General features: G+C 43.8%; 1 protein-coding gene and 1 long non-coding RNA gene across 2 annotated transcripts in view; one reads left to right on the forward strand and one right to left on the reverse strand.

Moving 5' to 3' along the window:
- The window catches only part of LOC123521120, a 23,407-nt gene extending 5,934 nt beyond the window's left edge, over positions 1 to 17,473 (forward strand). The window contains exons 2-4 of the long non-coding RNA XR_006679597.1: positions 8,997 to 9,156; positions 13,942 to 14,035; positions 17,172 to 17,473. This is a non-coding gene — a long non-coding RNA (uncharacterized LOC123521120). The remainder of the gene's footprint in view (positions 1 to 8,996; positions 9,157 to 13,941; positions 14,036 to 17,171) is intronic.
- TNFAIP8 (TNF alpha induced protein 8) overlaps positions 1 to 19,308 on the reverse strand; it is a 167,890-nt gene that overhangs the window by 91,836 nt on the left and 56,746 nt on the right. The gene's annotated exons all lie outside the window — the stretch shown is intronic.

Consider the following 19,308-nt stretch of genomic DNA (forward strand, 5'->3'; position numbering starts at 1 on the left):
AAGTTACAAAGCATAAGAAACAGAAAATGTACATCTAAACAGCATAATGAGTCTCTCGTGCTCTCCTACAGCGTGGCCTCACCGAGAGCAGCATGGCTTTGTATTACCAGGCACCTCTCTGTGAGTGATGCCCGGAGCAGACAGAGCAGCACAGCAATGCTTAGGAAGGGTGGTGAAGGAACAGTGCCTCCATGACGTGGGAGTGCTCACACAGGCTACAGGCAACCAAGAGTGTCTCGGGACCAGGTGAGGACAGAGGACACAGCAAACCTACAGCCTCATGTACCAAGTGGGCACCCATACACCCGGCAGGACATTCCAGATTTTGGAGAGAGTTCTTCAACAACGTGAGAAAAAAGAGCATCTGAATGGGTAACACATCAGTGAAAAGGCCATTTCTTATATTCGTCATTTTTGCTTGAGACCAGGATATCCAGACCTTTCAGGCTCAGATCTCTAGTTTGATGTTTAAGGCAATCCCAGTAGTTGGAATTATATTCTGTCCATCCTACTTCGTTTGGAAATTAAGAAAAGTCACAGACAGAGGCAAGCAGATTCTCATCAGTCTTGATAGGCAAATTGCCTACTTTGTGAAATGGTCAGACCTCACAGAATACCCTATGAAATGAAATATGTAATTCTCATTGAATGTCCTTATAGATGCCATGACGGCTCTTCAGCGCTGCTGTTGTCTGCTCTTATGCTAGCCTTGGAGTCACGGTGGGTGAGCCCACACATTGCCCAATGCTGCCTGGTCCTGTATCATCCTCGTGATCTAATCATCACTATGAGCTATAGGGGTTTCAGAAGTACATTACCAGTCCTTACTTCCTAGATTATTTTAGTTCGGAACCCCCACTAAAATCTGTTTGGTCTATAAATAGTTCCAGGTCTGCTTGTTGACTTTTATGAGTGTATTCCAGTCTCTTTTTTGTCACTGGTTTTTGTTGTTATTGTTTTCTTTTCTCTTGTTGCATTGTTTTGCTCTGTCTTGTTTTTGTACTTATTATTATCTCCGCATGTCTGTCTAGATAAGGTAGGCGGGATAAAAAAATCTGGAGGAGAAAACAATGGACCAGACGATTTGGGGGGGACATGGGAGAAGGGGAGGCAGAGGAAAGGAAGTGGGCATTAACAAACCCAGGGACAAGGGAACAACAAGTGATCCAAAATCAATGGCAAATAGGGTACAGGAGGCTTGGTAGGGCTTGATCAAGGGCAATGTAACTGAGAGAAATTGCTGAAACCCAAATGAAGGCTGAGCATGATAGTGGGACAAGAGGAAAGTCAAAGGAAATAGAAGAAAAAACTAGGATGCAAAGAGCATTTATAGAGGTCTAAATAAAGGCATGTACATATGTAAATATATTTATATATGACGATTGGGAAATAGAGCTACGCACATATATTTATAGATTTAGTATAAGGTAGCATATGGACATTGGGCCTCTACTCAAGCACTCCCTCAATGCAAGACCACTTTGTTCTATTAAACTGGCATGCCATGATGCTCACCTTCCTGACATGATGGCTGAAGACAAATCGGGTGCATAAGCAAGTGGTGAAGAAAGTTGATGGTGCCTGGCTATCAAAAGATATAGCATATCTAGGATCTTAAAGGCTTGAAGATAAACAAGTGGCCATCAAGCTGAGAAGCAACAAAGCCCACATGGAAGAAGCACACCAGCCTGTGTGATCACAAGTTGCCGAAGGGATCAGGTATCAAGCATCAAAGAACAAAAAATCATATCCTTGTGAATGAGGGGGAGTGTGGAGTGGAGATCCAAAGCCCATCTGTAGGCAACTGGACATCCCTTACAGAACGGTGGCGAGGAGATAAGCCAGTCATAGTGCAGTATAGCACCGAAGAAACATACAACTTTCCTCCAATTCTTTAATATTTCCTCCCCCCAACTATCATGACCCCAATTATACCTTACAAATCTGGCTAGACCAGAGCATGTACATGGATACAGATTAGAACTGGAAACACAGGGAAGCCAGGACTGATAAACCCCTCAGCACTAATATTCTAATATTGAGCATAGCCATACCAGGAGGGTAAGGGGAAGATGGGGGTAGAAAGGGGGAGCTGATCCCAACGATCTATCTATAATCCATTCCCAGGGGGGACAGACAACAGAAAAGTGGGTGAAGGGAGATATAGGTCAGTGTAAGATATGAAAAAAATAATAATTTATAAATTATCAAGGGTTCATGATAGAGGGGGGAGCGGGGAGGGAGGGGAAAAATGAGAAGCTGATACCAAGGACTCAAGTAGAAAGAAAATGTTTTGAGAATGATGATAACAACAAATGTACAAATGTGCTTGGTACAATGGATGGGTGGATATTTTTTGAACAGAGCTGTATAAGCCCCCAATAAAATGATTTTTTTTAACCTGTTTGGCATCAGCGTCATGGTAATGCACAAAGCCTGTCCCTGATGGTCAATGGTGGATGTGCATGAGGTGTACTGTCCAGGAATCAAACCTGGCTCTCTCCCGAGGAAGGCGAGAATTCTACCACTGAAACAAATTCCTTAGCACTTGCAAATTAAGACACATAGATCCAAAGATCAACTATTGTGATGGGCTGCTGATACACTGTCATTACTCAAACTCTAAGGTAAGGGAGAATGGAGAAAGGAGCTGGGTCTCCCAGCTCTGGAACCTGTCTGGTGGCCTACTAGCTGAGGATCTGGCTTTGTTGAAGCAATTTATGCTCAAGAATACGGGTGTGTGTGTGGTGTGGTATTATGATTCGCCAGCCCTGTAGTCAAAACCCGAAGCTGCGTGGCACCCACACCACCACCACCACTGTTGTCACCGAGATGTTTTTGGAGCTTCATGTAGATATGAATGAAGTAGGCCATCGATACTAAATAGGCCACCATTAGCGAAGTCTGGGACAATCTTTATCGGGCATTCTTTCACATCTATCTGCAACCACAATGGGGGTGGCAATTAGAAAACCTGATTTTCCACTAGCGTGCACATGCATTTCATGTTATCGAGCCAGTTCAGGGCAAGGCGCTATCGCTGAAATCATTTCACTCTCCCTCACACCTGGGGAAAATGGGTGGTAGCTCCAATTTCCAACTAGAATAACAGAGCAAAAGACGTTTAGCAGCATACTAAACATGACCATGCAAGATGGGACAGGGCTGATGGGAGAAGCCATGGGAGCTGGCCCCTTCCCTCTCTGAACAATCTCTGGAACACATGTGCTCTCTCTGGCCCAGTTTCATCAACTGCTTATTATACACCCCGAGAAAAATATTTCCTTTGCAGCCACCCACATCCTTATCAGCAACACATTCAATAACATCACCACAAGACTGGTGAAATCGGTGCCTGCATGAAATAAAAATACCGTCCTTTGTTTATTTCATCTGATTCCAGAGGCTCAGAGCCAGAACTGGAGAGGCGTATAAAACACCTCAACTTCTGAATATGCTCCTTGGGGCAGGATTCGGTGGCTGCCAAGATTACTTGTTTTTCTCTCTGTTCAATCACCCCTCTCCTAATCAGCCTCTCTAGGCCCTTCCCCTCTAGCTGGATCCCAACCCCCCCAGCTTCTTCTATGACCATCCTAAAGACACCAACGTGGCAGGCAGAACCTCCTCTGGCATCTTTGTTCCTCGGCTTCTCTTCAAGGAAGAAGGCATCATTGGCAGAGCGGGGAGGAAAGAAAGCAGGCTGAGGGAGAAGTGTTCCAGGAGGCTCCAGGTCCTGATCGGAACCTGGGCATGTGTTCCTCCTAATCTATTTTCCGTTCATATCGTAACACAAGATGTCCTTCGTTTACCAGACAGAAATCACCCATAGAGGGCTGTCTGGAAAATAAAAATATTTGGACACTCACCTTTCAAGACCAGTTCGATCGATAAATTAGACAATGTCTACAGGCGCTGCTGGGCACCCTGACAAGAGAGACCAGGGACAGGTATAGACTTTTCAAGTCTAGTTGCCTTTCAGGGGTACTCACCAAATGAGATGCACACACACAAAAAAAATTAGACTTCTTGCCACGTATTTGCGTTCCTCTGTTTCAGGTATTCATTTTAGGTATGAATTTTATAAGGGAAAAAAAGACTATCTTGTCTCTCTTCAAATCACCTAACTTCAGCCTTGGCTACACCTCAGGTGTCATCTAGCCTCATTTTACAAGTGAGGCAAAGAAGGCAACCTAAGAAGGTTAAAGGTGGGTCCAAAAATCACATGGCTATCTGGGGAGCTGTACAGCTGTGGACACCACATCTTAGCCTTCACAAAGAGCATCCATGTAGGTCTTTCTATAACTGAGGCTCTAATCCTCCTTCACATGCGCACCACGAATGAAAGCACTAAATTAGCATTTACAAAGCAAAGAAGTACTGGTGCCTGCTGCAATAAATATCCCAGCAGTTGCCTGTGGTTTATTTTCTACTGAGCTGAACATAAACAGAGTTCCAGCACTTTATAATATCCCTCCATTGCAAGCCCTCATGTAAAACTGAACGTAATTTCCAGTATTAAAATACGAAACTGATTAAACCCTCAGTGTGCCAAGAAAAATTATGGAGCTAGAGAGTCAATTTCTCTATTCGGTTTCTAGAATTTCTAGCTAATTCAGCAACACATGCTATTTCCCAAGCTGGATTCCCACTATACTTACCGTTTTGTTGGTTGTTTTCCCCCGTTTTGACTTTTCTGATCCTCTTCCTCCCGCCACCCAGTCATCTGGTGGTTTGCCTGGTCATTCTCATTCACCGCACTCTACGTTCTCCTCTGTGCGGCCCCCACACGCATTTCCATTTAGATTACAGGAAACCCTCCAAAGACAGCATTCCTGAGAAGTCAGCAAAGCATCTCGCTACTACTCTCCATGCCCAGGTTAGAAGACAAGGAGCTTTGTCATCTCTAATTGTGCCCAGCTGGCAACCTAAATGTTAAAAAAAAAAATTCTCCAGAAAGGTTTCACTTTAGAGAGACCCTAAATAAAATTTCCTTTGTTTCCACGCCACCACCACCCCCTGCCCCACTTCACACACACATTTTTACTGTCGTCAGAGAACTGGCAATGTGGCATCCAGTTCTGTACCCAAAGCCCACATGCTCACACACAACAATCAGCATATGTCTTCCACCCCCACCCTCCGCAGCCTGACAACATGCTCACAGTCACCTAACGGCACAGCTGACAGAAAACAAGTGCCTTCCGTACAGTAACCTGGGAGGTGTCTTTTCCAGCAAACTACATCTCATGCCCTGGACAGAGGTCAGAGCCCCATTTTCCTTTCCATTGACGCAGCCCCACTTTTACAGATGGGGGGGGGACTCCAAGTCCACGCTGCTATATATTTCTGTCTTTCCTCCTCTAGCCCTGTCACTCCAGCCCATCGGGACAAAGGAGGGCACATGGGCTCGTGCAGCCTAGAGAATGTTCACTGGCCCCACACAGGGTGCACTGGCAGAAAGTAACCTGTTTCTTCATCCCAAATCAGCTGTCTTTCTGGGCTCCAGGTCTGGGTAGACAGACTTACCACCACAGTGGCCTCACAGGCCTCGTCCTTCCTCTGCCAGCCACCACCTTCTGATGCTTCCCCACTTCAGAACTGTTCCTTCTCCTGACTCTTTTCTTTTTTATTTCTGTATTTGTTATTAAAAGATCATTTTACTGGGGGCTCTTACAGCTCTTAAAACATTACATACATCGATTGTATCAAGCATGTTTGTACATATGTTGCCATCATCATTTCTAGACCTTTACTTTCTACTTGAGCCCTTGCTTGGTATCAGCTCCTCTTTTTCAGAAGTAGGCTTCAGGCTTTATTTTCTTGTCTGAATTTCCACTTCGATGTCTGATGACTTATCTCAATCCACAGCTCTTACCGCCATGACATTGTGCATGAAACTAGAACTGAGTTTAGGAGGTGGTCCAACCTCCACTTAACTTGGTCACTTTCTGGTGAGAATTAGGTAGCGCTTCTGTGCTGCTCATGAAAAAAGGTCCAAACTTGTAGCACAGTATTCACGGCTGTCCCCAGTCGTGTCCCCTGGAGTTTTGCATCAGTCTACTGTGAGGGTAAAGTTGTTTGCCCCTTAGGCAAATGGAACAGGACCACCACTTCTACGGTTCATGGCCCATGGGAGAATGCTGATGGCTCAGACTCAGGAGTTGATGAAGCAATGGCTGGCCTGTCTCTCCACCTGAGATAAACGGACACTTGACTCCTGTTCCCTGACTAAAGCTGCACAAGACAGCAGTCAGCAAACTTAGCAATTACTTCATGTTCCCAACCTTATCCTCCCCTGTCATTGGTGAGTAACTTGGCTGATGATTCTTTGTAAACCTTCAAAGAATTGTGAACGATCCCATTGTGTAATCTTGCCATGAGTTGCAGGCTACATGCAGGAATGGTATTTAAGCCTGCCTCTTATAAAGTTAGGGGTCTTGGAGTGTCTCTAGTGCAGGGTCCCCTGTGTCTCAACTGCATCTGTCCTTTTTCTTATCTATAAGTTTTCTCATTATAGATCCTGTCCCTCTCGAACCCATTCGATCTGTGCTATAAGAGCCGGTCTCTATATTTTCTTATAGTCTACCTCTGCTCATCTGCTCACACACTTTGCTCAGCACCTCTGTCTTTTCTGCCATCACCGTCCACAAAACATGTCCAATCTCCAAGGTTCAGCTCAGACAAAGTCTTTCATGATACCCATATCCAGAAGTCAGCACCCACTCCTGTGTGTCCCTATGCCATTTGGGGACATTCTTATAGCAATTACCATATTTTGCCTCAAAAGATGGGTAGTGGTATACATTTACATATATATCACATTGGTCCTATCGGACTGCACAATTCAAGCCAACAAAATCAACAAGCATCCAAGAAAACCAACTTGCATTCATCTAGTTTCTACTGAGTGCTAGGTTTTGAATTAGATGGTGAGAGCAACCATGGAGAATAAAAAACATACAAGGTCACCTGTCCTAAAAAACTAACAACAACAAAAACCTGGCATTCAGTGGGAGAAAGAAATGGCAGACCATAACATAAAAATTTACAGTTTGTGACAGAGTCTGTAGGTGGCACAAATGGTTAAGTACTTGACTTCAAATTGGTGGTTCAAGTCCACCCGGAAGCACCTCTGAATTTAGGGTCTGACAATCTGCTGCCAATAGTTCACAGTCTTAAAAACTCCATGAAGCATGTCTATTTTGCACACATGGGGTCACCTTGAGTGAGAAGCAAGTAGACAGCAATAAACAACAACACACATTGTGATAGGTGCTAGGATGGAAATGAACAGGGATTCTGATGACGACCCATCATCATACCGACAGCATCAGAGCTGAGAGCTAGTCAAGATTCAGGGGAAAAGAGCGTGGCAGATGGAAAAGCATGTGCCACAGCCTGAGACAGGCCCCACCAGGCACATTCCAGTGAAAAGAATGCCAAGGTGAGCAGTGTGGTGTGGCTGCAGTACTAGAAGCAAGAAGAAGAAGAAGAAGAAGAAGAAGGTGACACGCAGTTGAATTAGACGGGCCAGACTACGTAGGGTCTTGTGACGTACGATAAGACATTTATATGACATGGTGGGAATGTGAAACATGATAAATATCTTGAAGGTAAAGTATCAGCAAGGCAAAAGCATGAAAACTTTACATGCCTTTGAACTACTTCTAGGAATATAGCCAAAGGACTGGAGACAAGTGTGGAGAGTGTGGGGCAGGGAAGTTCATTGCAGTACAATGCAATGTTGGACCCAGAAGACTGCCCACCTGCCCTAATAAGGGATTGGCTAAGCAAATCCATAAGATGGCACATCTTTAAAGATGATCTGTAACCTAATTAATACCATAGGATCTATTTAGGAAGGTTGTAAAATAGTACATAAAAATTGAGAAATTACAGTCATGCTTTGCTTAACATCCACAAGAGGCTCTGTAAAATAGGGTTTTATGTGATTTGGACATTGTGCAAATAAGATTTTATATACAGGCAGTCCCTGGATTAAGACTAGATTGTGTTTAAAAACCTGCCTTTAAGTTGAATTTGGATGTAAATTAGAACATTTAGGTTTCTGTTGGCATCTAACATCAGTTAGTCAAATGTTTCTCTCAATAGACAGTGGTATAACAGCGTACTTTCTATACATAAAAACAGCAAACAGATGTAACAACGATGAGAAATACAACTTTCCTCTAGTTCCTAAATATTTCCTCCCCGCTCCCACTACCATGACTCGAATTCGACCTTGCAAGTCTGGCTAGACCAGAGGATGTACACTGGTACAGATAGGAACTGAAAATCCAGGGAATCCAGGGTGGATGAGCCCTACAGGACCAGTGGTGTGAGTGGCGAAACAGGGAGGGTAAAGGGAGAATGGGTAGGAAGGAGGGAACCGATTACATGGAACTGTGTGTGACCTCCTCCCTGGGGGACGGACAACAGAAAAGTGGGTGAAGGGAGACGTTGGACAGGGCAAGATATGACAAAATACCCATTTATAAACTATCAAGGGCTCATGAGGGAGGGTGGAGCAGGGAGGGAGGGGAAAAATGAGGACCTAATGTCGGGGGTTTAAGTGGAGTGAAAATGTTTTGAGAATGATGTACAAATGCGCTTTACACAATTGATGTGTGTATGGATTGTGATAACAGTTGTATGAGCCCCTAATAAAATGTTAAAAACAAAAACAAAACAGCAAACACTTCCAGAGACAAGAACATTATCTTGAACACAGTACTACAATAGTTATAATGGTTTGATGCATATAGCAAGGTACCACCTGTACGTTGTACGGCTCAGTGTATGTACCGAAAATTCTATTATAATATAGGTTGTCAAGGTTTGGGGCCATGGATATTTATGTGGTTAGATGTTACCCTAGTAGGCATTATGTGGTATATGACTATATAGTAAACCGTATATAATTTTTATAGAGAAAAATTATAGGTATTAGAAGAGAGTCCAGAAAGATACTCAGTGTAATATGATTTTTTTTTTAGGTTGTGAAATTGAGGACTTTCTTTTCTATGACTGGAGCAAAGTATAGTTCACAAATACACATCATGAAGACAGAGTGTTTTTATAAGAAATAGAAGGTTTTTAAGAATCTGTGTCAGAAGAGTTTCAAGAGCAGGGTGGATTTTCTACGTTGTCATGAAAGTAAGTAAGTACTTCTGATCAAGGGATTGCTACGGCCAGCTTCTGTCTCTTCAGGGAATCTTCAAAGCAAAACCATTAGAAAACAAAACAAAACAAGACAGGAAGTGTGTCATTCCTTGTTCGCGTCTCCCTGTGACTCAGCACGGTCTTAGTCAGAGCCCTCTGATCCTCTGTAGGAAGAAGTCAAGATAGGAGTTCTGAGCAGATGGAGACTTTAAGACGTCACCCTGGGGCCTCCCAGTCCTGCGGGGGAGGCTTGAAACACCAGGTTTGGATCTTCTAAGGAAAACAGTTTCCCAATTGTTCTTGAGATTCATTCAACAGAGACCAACAGCCCCACCTATGTGATTGCGGGTTACACGCAATTATATTCTTTTTAATTTCTTCTCAATAAGATTTACTGCATCAAACCTAAACACGCTGTTGTTTCAAGTTTTCTTCCCAAACAGGTTTGAAAATTTAATAAACATTCTGGACAAGTCACAACAAGTCTTGGGTATATAATCTGAGCCAGTCTGACACAGGCCCTAGTGGGAAAAGTTCAACCACAGAGGCCTACTGAGCCAGTCTTCCCGCCTGCTGGACATGCCGTCACAAGGTGATTTGTTTGGTTCCTAGATCACTGTGTCTAGTAGCGTCCTAATCTCAGCTCTCAACAGCACTTTAAAGAATGAAACTTAAAGCCTGTTTGCTAAGAGCATCCTACGTACTTTCCTCCAGTTCCACTTTTTAATAAGTCTCTGGAAAGTATGGAATCAAGAGCCACACATACACCGCACTAGGACACAAAATGAAAAATTCCACTTTAAATACAAAGAAGATCCTGACGATCACAATGCAGGACCACTATCTCCTCCTGTTCATTCAGCAAATGTTTACAGAGGCCTGACTGGGGCCTGTGCCCTAGGATACAATGATGAACACAGCGGCTAGAGGAGGTGTGCTTGTGTGTGCATTGTGGGGAAGAGAGATTAAACTGAAGAGAAGGAAATACTTCAACAAACGCCAAGAAGGAAGTGCAGTAGTTAGGGAACAGATTACTGACGATAGTCTAAGCCCTACCAAAAAGTCGGTATCCTGTGTCAGAACTCTAATAGAGAGTGTTAAATAAGACATGACATGATCATACTGGCATGGTATAAAGAGTAATCGTGACACCGTAAGTCAGACTAGAGGCAGAAGGGCCAGCTGCCTGCCCTCAGAGTAATCTAGATAAGAGGCTAAGGGTGGTCGCCTGGTCTTGGTTCGTGGCAGTCGGCAGGGACAAGCACAGTGAGCTTCTCCAGCTATTTAGTGGGAGAACTGACATTATTGGCCATTGTCTAGACATGGGAGTGAGGCAGAGCAAGACGCCTCTAGATTTCTATACAGCCCAAAGCTCCAACTACTGAAAAGAAAACTGAAAGAGAAGACAAGTTCATCTTCCTTCACCTCATATTTAAGCTGCTTGCAAGATATCCAAGTACAGGTGAACACTTGATAGTTGGGCTTACATTTCTAGAATTTGCTGATTAGACCGGAAATGGAAAGTGTCTTCAGCGTGTAAAAAAATAAAATCAAAATGTCTAGGAATGGATGGAATCACCCAAGCCAGGAATGGAATAAGAGCAGAAAGCCTAAGAAACATCAGTGTTTAAAGAATGGGCAGGAGCCCTCGTGGTGAATGGTTAAGTGCGTGGCTGCTAATGAGAAGTTGTCCGTTTGCACGCACCACCTGCTCCTCAGGACAAGGATCTGCAGGCCTGCCCACATGAGGACCTAGGACAGCGTTCTGTTCTGCCACACGAGGTCACTCTTTTAAACGGACTGGACAGCACCCAACAACAAGGGAGAGGAAGAGGAAGCAGCCTTCAACGGAGACTGAGGAGGAGCAGAGAGACAGGAAGAAGGAAGATCACGAGATGGGACTGTGGCGGGAAAGCTTGTGTGCAGGAAACGGGCGCAGCCTGGACTTCCACTGAGCTGTCAGGGAGGGAGCTGAGGACTCACGAAATTGGAGTGAAGTAGAACATGTCTTCCAGGTTTCTATACAGCTATCACTAACATGCCAGTTGCTGCTCTATGTGCCTTCCACTCTTGGTATTTCTGGAGTCATTTGTGAGAAAACAGGGGCTAAATGACAGGCAGCAGGGAGGGAACAGGTTCTCAGATAAACTGAGCAGTAGACCCTGGCTGTGGGGAAAGGGCTACGGACCAGAGAAGTGAGAACATACCGATGCTGGGGACCTAGCCTCAAGGAATAGCATGTCATCATTTTCATCATTCGATCAAAAGCTGACTGGCCATAGAGATCTGAGGGGCGGGCCCCAATCCCAACTACGTGGACAGATCCCGCTCCCTGCAGAAGAAGTCATTTCAAGGACAGCACTGAAGCTACAGCTCAGGGAGAGGGACATGTCTGATCAGAGCACACAGGAGTAAATGAAGGGGGAGGAGAGTGAGAAGAGAACATCCTGGCCCACCAAGCCTTGAGGATGATATTCCTGCTCCAAGCAGCCAATGCACAGAGAGGACCACAGGGCTGGCCCCACTACAAGACACAACGTCCCTTACCAACCCATAGCACTACGAGGGATAACACTTGAGACACAGTACTGGAATTGTGCCCGATCTGACCCCACCACACCGAAGCAAAACACTAAGGGCAAGCAACAGAACAGCAAAGGGACCAGAGCAATGAAGTTTCCAGGAAATACCAAAAATAGACTTTGGGGCTCGGGCGTGGCACCCCATCAGACTCAACTGGAAAACACTCTTAAAGGGCGACTAACAGACTTTGAACTATTTACAGCCTTTTCTTTTTCTGTAGTTGGCTTTTGTTGTTGTTGTTGTTTTGTTTTCATTTGCTGCTTTGCTTTGCTCTGCCTTGTTTTTTATGCATATGATTATCTCTGCAAGTCTATCTAGATAAGATAAGCGGGATAAATAATCCGGAGGAGAAAACAACGGACTGATGGTTCCAGGGGCACATGGTAGAGAGGGAGGTTGGGGGGAGGGGGAGGAAGTGAGTGTTAACAAACCCAAGGACAAGGGAACTGCAAGTGATCTAAAATTTATGGCAAAAAGGATGTAGGAGGCCTCGTAGGGCTTGATCAAGGGCAATGTACCCAAGAGGAATTACTGAAACCCAAATGAAGGCTGAACATCATAGTGAAAGAAGAGGAAAGTAAAAGGAAATGGAGGAAAGAACTAGGAGGCAAAGGGCATTTATAGAGGTCTAAATATAGGCATGTACATATTTAAATATATTTATATATGATGATAAGGAAATAGATCTATGTACATATACTTGTAGGTTTAGTATTAAGGTAGCATATGGACATTGGGCCTATACTCAAGTACTCTCTCAATGCAAGAACACTTTGTTTTATTAATCTGACGTTCCATGATGCTCACCTTCCTGACACGATTGCTGAAGACAAAGCGGGTGCATGAGCAAATGTGGTGAAGAAAGTTGATGGTGCCTGGCTATCAAAAGATATAGCATCTAGGGTCTTAAAGGCTTGAAGATAAACAAGCGGCCATCTAGCTGAGAAGCAACAAAGCCCACATGGAAGAAGCACACCAGCCTGGGTGATTACAAGGTGTTGATAGGATCAGGTATCAGGCATCAAAAAACAAAAAAATCTATCATTGTGAATGAGGAGGAGTGTGGAGTGGAGATCCAAAGCCCATCTGTAGGCAACTTGACATCCCCTTACAGAATGGTCGCGGGGAGGCGATGAGCCAGTCAGGGTGCAGTATAGCACCAATGAAACATACAACTTTCCTCTAGTTCATTAATGCTTTCTTTTCCCCACTATCATGATCCCAATGCTACCTTACAAATCCAGCTAGACCCAGAGGATGTACACTGGTACAGACAAGAGCTGGAAACACAGGGAATGCAAAACAGATAAAGCCCTCAGGACCAATTATGAGAGTAGAGATACCAGGAGGGAATGGGAAAGGTGGGGGGTGGGGGGAAAGGGGAACCGATCACAATCTACATATAACCCCCTCCCTGGGGGACGGACAACAGAAAAGTGGGTGAAGGGAGACATCGGACAGTGTAAGGCATGAAAAAATGATAATTTATAAATTATCAACGGTTCATGAGGGAGGGAGGGTAGAGGAAAAATGAGGAGCTGATATCAAGGGTTCAAGTAGAAAGAAAATGTTTTAAGAATGATGATGGCAACAAATATACAAATATGTTTGACATAATGGATGGATGGATGGATTGTGATAAGAGTTATCCGAGACCCCAATAAAATAATTTTTTTTAAAAGCTGACTGGTCATCGATGATGGCTATGGTTCTGGCTACTGGGGATAAAGCAGTGACAAAGGTTCTAGTGAAGCATTCTGAAAAATGAAAAATATAAAGTGGATATAGAGACTTCCTTTTGGGGGTGGCGAATACAGGAGACACTGATCAAGAGTAATCGGAGGAGAGGATTCTTGATGGGTCTTCCCCCTTTGAGTAACATCTGAGCAGAAACCTGAGAAAGGTGGGGGGAATCAATACAGGCTAGGGGAGGAAAGGGTAGGCTCACTGTCTGCAGCAGTAACAAGACTGGAAAGATTGACAGTCAGCAAGGTGGTGAACGTGGTCTGATCAAAGTGAGAGAAGCAGGAAGTGGTGGAAGACAAGATGTTAAGGCCCATCAGGGGCCACATCACCCAGTGCAGGCAGGAAGCAGTGCAAGCTTGTGCTAGGGTGTGAGGGCTTTACTGAGTGTTGTGGGAAGGTCAGAGGGAAGGACATGATGTGATGTGCTTTATACAATTCCTCTTCCTACAGGAGGAAAGCTGGAAGCAGGGAAGGAGCAAAGAGGGGTTTCGGAAGACTACAGAGCACACCGACAAGAGTCAGGGTGGTGACAGAAGAGGAAGTGGTGAGATTTGGGTCATACACACTCCGAAAGAAAAACGGATGGGACTTGTAAGACTGGGTGTGGCCTGCTAAAGGGAGAGCAATCGAGCTGCCTCCTGGGCTTGGCCTGGGCAGCTATGAAAGGAGGGTCACTGACTGAGAAGGGCAAGTCTGGGCTTGAGCAGGTTTGGGAAAGGAGGGAATACAGATGCCTATTCCTATGGAAAGGAGACTTGATGGAGCAATGGCCAAGCACTCAGCTGCGAGGTGGTTCCATCCTACCAGAGGCTCCGCAGGAGAAAGGCGTGGCAGTCTGCTTCCCTAAAGTCTCCACTGCCCCTCCCAGCTGCCCATCACCAACAGTGTCATTCAGTGTAGTACTGACAGGGGCATAAATTATTGCTTACATTTTTTTAAAGAAGCCATGTTCCCACCAATGGATCGAGCTTTCTCTTTTTTTGTACTTAAAAATTCAGATTTATCTGAATCCTCTTAGACTTTTAGGTAAAGTCTAGGAGGAACCTTTTTTTGTGTTTTTTATCATTTTATTGGGGGCTCATACAACTCATCGCAATCCATACATCCATCCATTGTGTCAAGCACATTTGTACATTCATTGCCATCATCATTCTCAAAACATTTGTTCTCCACTTAAGTCCTTGGCATCAGCTCCTCATTTTTCCCCCTCCCTTTCTGCTCCCCCCTCCCTCATGAACCCTTGGTAATTGATCAATTATTATTTTGTCACATCTTTCACTGTCTAATGTCTCCCTTCACCCACTTTTCTGTTGCCCATCCCCCAGAGAGGAGGTTATATATAGATCCCTGTAATCGGTTCCCCCTTTTATCCCACCCTCCCTCCACGTTCCCGGTATTGCCACTCTTACCACTGGTCCTGAAGGGATCATCTGTCCTGGATTCCCTGTGTTTCCAGTTCCTATCTGCACCAGTATACCTCCTCTGGGGATCAAACTTTCTTAAGACAATCCATGAACTAAGCCAGAACTCTCTTTTCCTATATTTCAGTCTGTTGGCTGTGGTTCTATACCTGGAAGATACACAGGCTGTCTAATCTCTCTTCCATGTCTTCAAACATTTGAAAACTCCTCCACCCAGTAAATCCCCTAGTCCCAACATCAAACCTGTCCTTTTTACATGTATAGACAAACAGGTCCCTATTCCAGGAACTCTCTAGAGCAAACTCAAACCAAATCCACTCCCATCAAATCAATTCCAATCCATGGCAATCCTATATAGGGTTTCCAAGGTTCTACATTTTAATGGGAACAGATAGCCCTATCTCTCTCCCTTGGAGTAGCTGACAATTTTTGCACCACATGCCTTGTGATTCGAAGGGCAGCCCTTACTGGACAGGACCACCACGGCTTCGCAAGGTGAAGATACAGACCCAGCCAAGGGATGGGGCAGCGTTCCCTTCTGTTGCTCACAGGGGTGCCATGAGTTGGAACTGACTCACAGCACTTAACAGCAACATTATCCCCATAGCTGCTTTGCTGTGTCACTTAAGACCCTGCCAGGGAGTTGGCCTCACGATTGTTACCTCAAATGATGGGGGAATCCCGGCCCACCCAAATGGACATGAAACTTAGCTACCACCCTTGACAATGCCACGAGGCCCCCTTTAAGTGCTCATACAAGGTCAAAAATAACTAACTAAATAAATGAGAAAACCGGCATATCTACAGATTTAAATACATGAATTTACTTCTAAAACCAGAGGCTTCCACAGAGAATTATAGGTGCAACTTGAAATTTCTTTAAAGGACCAATTTGAAAAGCAAAACCAACCATGCCACCAACCAAAACAAAAGAGTTGGCAATCACTCTGTGTTGTTGTTGTTGTTGTCAGGTCCTGTAACTCAGAGGGACCCTGTGTGCCACAGAAAACACCACTGCCCAGTCCTGAACTCTCTTTGCAATTGCTCTCATGTTTGTGTCCATCACAGAAAACACTTTATGAATCCACCTTTTCCTGGGCCTCGCTCATTTTTGCTGCCCTTCCATTTTACCCACCATGATGTCTTTCTTCAGGGACTGGCCACTCCTGATAACCTGTCCAATGTATGTTTGATGAAATCTCACCATCCTTGCTCCTAAAAAAAATTCTGGCTCTCCTTCTTCCAAAACAGATCTGTCCGTTCCTCTGGCAGTCCATGGGACTTTCAATATTCTCCCCCCACACCAGTGGGTCTCAACCTTCCTAATGACACCACTCTTTAACACAGTTCCTCATGTTGTGGTGACCCCCCCAACCATAAATTATTTTCTTTCTTTTTATTTTTTAATAGTTTTTCTTCCATAAAATTATTTTTGTTGCTACTTCATAACTGTAATTTTGCTACTATTATGAATCGGGTGACCCCTGTGAAAGGGTCGTTCCACCCCCAAAGGGGTCGTGACCCACAGGTTGAGAACTGCTCGTCTATAGCATATAAAGCAAGATTTCTTATAGCTCACAATAATAATTTTCAACAGTTCACTCCCTAGTTTTAGAAAGCACTATTATTAGGATAAGCAGTTCAAAAGCTTACTTAAAATTATTTATATTGGCTAATATCCATGGGTCCAGTTTTCTTAACTTTCACAGGTTGGGAACCGCTGCCCAACACCATAGTTCAACTTTATCAATTCTTTTTTGGTCTTCCTTATTCAATGTCCAACTTTCGTATGCATATGAGGCAATTGAAATTACCATAGCTTGGTTCAGGTGCACCCTAGCCTTCAAAGTAATATCCTTGCTTCTCAACCCTTTCAGGAGGTCTGTGCAGCAGATTCACCCAATGCGATGCATCCTTTGATCTCCTAACAGCCACCTCTATGAGCATGAATTGTGGCTCCAAACCAAAAATCCAAACTCACTGCCATCAAATGGATGCTGACTCGCGGAGACCTATATATAGTACAGGGTAGAGTTGCCCTGTGAGTTTCTGAGACTAACTCTTCACTAGAGTAGATAACCCTGTCTTCTCCCAAGGAGCTGCTGGTTTCCGTTTCTAAGCAAAATTAAATCCTTGACCACTTCAATCTTTTCTCCATTTATCATGATGTTATCTATTAGTCCCACTGCTTTTCTTTACATTGATTTTCTTTACATTGATCCTGCTTTTCTTTACATTGATTTGTGATTCATACTGAAGGCTGCCATCCTTGATCTGCATCGGCAAGAACTTCAAGACCTCCTCGCTTTCAGCAAAATTGCATAATCTGCATAGCAAAGTTTGTTAAGAAGCCTTCCTCTAATCCTGATGCTGGAGGAGTCTTCTTTTATAATTCAGCTTCTCTGGTGACCTGCTCAGCATACAGGTTGAATAAGTATGATGAGAGGATACAACCCTGATGCTCACCTTTCCTGACTTGAAACCCTGCAGCATGCCGTTAGTCTGTTCTTACTCTGGAAGTTCTGTGAACACCTGATGACTTTGGGTGACCCTGGTGGTACTTGAAATACCAGTGACATACCTTTCAACATCACAGGAACACACAAGCCACCACAGGTAGACAAACTGACAGACAAGTGGTAGAATCACCCGTGTGTGATCAATTCATTAATTCAGAGCAACTTCAAGAACTGCTTTCATCAGTTTTGGGGAACTGCTTTGTGTATATTTAATGTGCACTTTCAACTAAAGTGGCAACTGTGACTAAACACCTTAAACTTAACAACTGCATACATAGTAAAAAAGCAACTTGTCTACCACAAGAATTTGTCACACTCAAGAAAATTGTGTCAAGGGAGAAAAAGTATTAAGTATACAGTATAATATCGGTTAGTTAACCTACTATGAAAGCACTCTTCAATGTCTCAAGATTAAAGAAAAATGTATTGCTTTAAAGTTAAAAAATGTCTTTGCTAGCATTCATTTATAAAGATCAAAAGTAGGAAGAACAGAAAGAACTGTCTATAGCAGTGGTTCTCAACCTTCCTAATACTGTGATCCTTAATACAGTAACTCATGTTGTGGTGACCCCCCAACCATAAAATTATTTTCGTTGCTACTTCATAACTGTAATTTTGCTACTGTTATGATCAGCAACCCGTGAAAGGTCATTCAACCCCCAAAGGGATTGTGACCCACAGGTTGAGAACCGCTGGTCTATAGCATATAAAGCAAGATTTCTTATAGTTCATGATAATCATTTTCAACGGTTCACTCCCTAATTTTAGAAAGCACTATTATTAGGATAAGCAGTTCAAAAGCTTACTTAAAATTATTTATATTGGCTGATATCCATGGTCTAATTTTCCTAACTTTGGTCCTTTTCCAAGCCATTGAAGTGCAATAAACATAAGGAACCATAGGATGGGCAAGATCCTGCCCAAGAAAGCAGAACCAGGAGGTATACCCGTCTGTCACAAGGCCAGGCCAGGACACAACTGTCTGGCTACTCTGGGGGCAACTACAGAAAGACTCAAGGAGGCTTTACTTAAGCACATCCCTCTTTTCACTTTGTCAGGAAATCAAAAATATAAATCTCTACCTGCTATGATTTCCTCACAATAGGCATATACCATAGGTTTCCAAAAGTTCATTGGAAAATCCCATTATCTTTTAATTCTATTTTTCCACAAAGTTTTTGAAGCCCCCTTGTCCTTCCCTCTGACATATCTTATTTCTTAAGGTTGATTATCTGCATGAATCCCCATACTTATCTTGCCTACAGTGCCCTTTCAGAAAAAAAAAAAAGATTATTCAGTGGTCCCCTCACAATTAAAACTTTATATTGCAGCCCTCAATCCAAGTTAAGGTGTAGGTGTCTGCTTTTATAGCACCTCTGGATCATTCCAGCACTTCCTGCGAGTGCTATTGTCCACTTTGGAAAACACTGTTCAAGAGCACTGTTTCCTTAACTGGGCACTACTGATGTTTGGGGCTGGATAATTATTTGCTGCAGAGGGCTGGCCTGTGAATTTAAAGATGTTTGGCAGCATCTCTGACTTCTCTCCACTAGTTGCCAGTAGTGCCCACTTTGTGCCAAATGTGCCCTGCAGCAAAATTATCCCCAGTTGAGAACCGAAGTTCTAAAGCACTGGTTCTACAACATGGCTACATCTTTAAAGCAAGTGGAGAGCTTAAAAGCATACTAATGACTAAATCTCACCCCCAGAGATTCTTATTTATTTGAGGTAGGTCCTAGGCAGCTGGAGTTTTGAAGGCTAACAGATTCTAAGGCAGTGTGAGAATCTGCCTTAGAGTGTTTATCAGTTGCGTTAGTCTGGCTCCTTTAGAGAAACAAATCTCATGTATGAGAGAGAGTTTTATATAAAGGTTAAGT

The sequence above is a fragment of the Echinops telfairi genome, unplaced genomic scaffold (assembly GCF_000313985.2).
Source record: "Echinops telfairi isolate 266 unplaced genomic scaffold, ASM31398v2 ScPeMD7_7469;HRSCAF=8507_1, whole genome shotgun sequence".
NCBI lineage: Eukaryota > Metazoa > Chordata > Mammalia > Afrosoricida > Tenrecidae > Echinops > Echinops telfairi.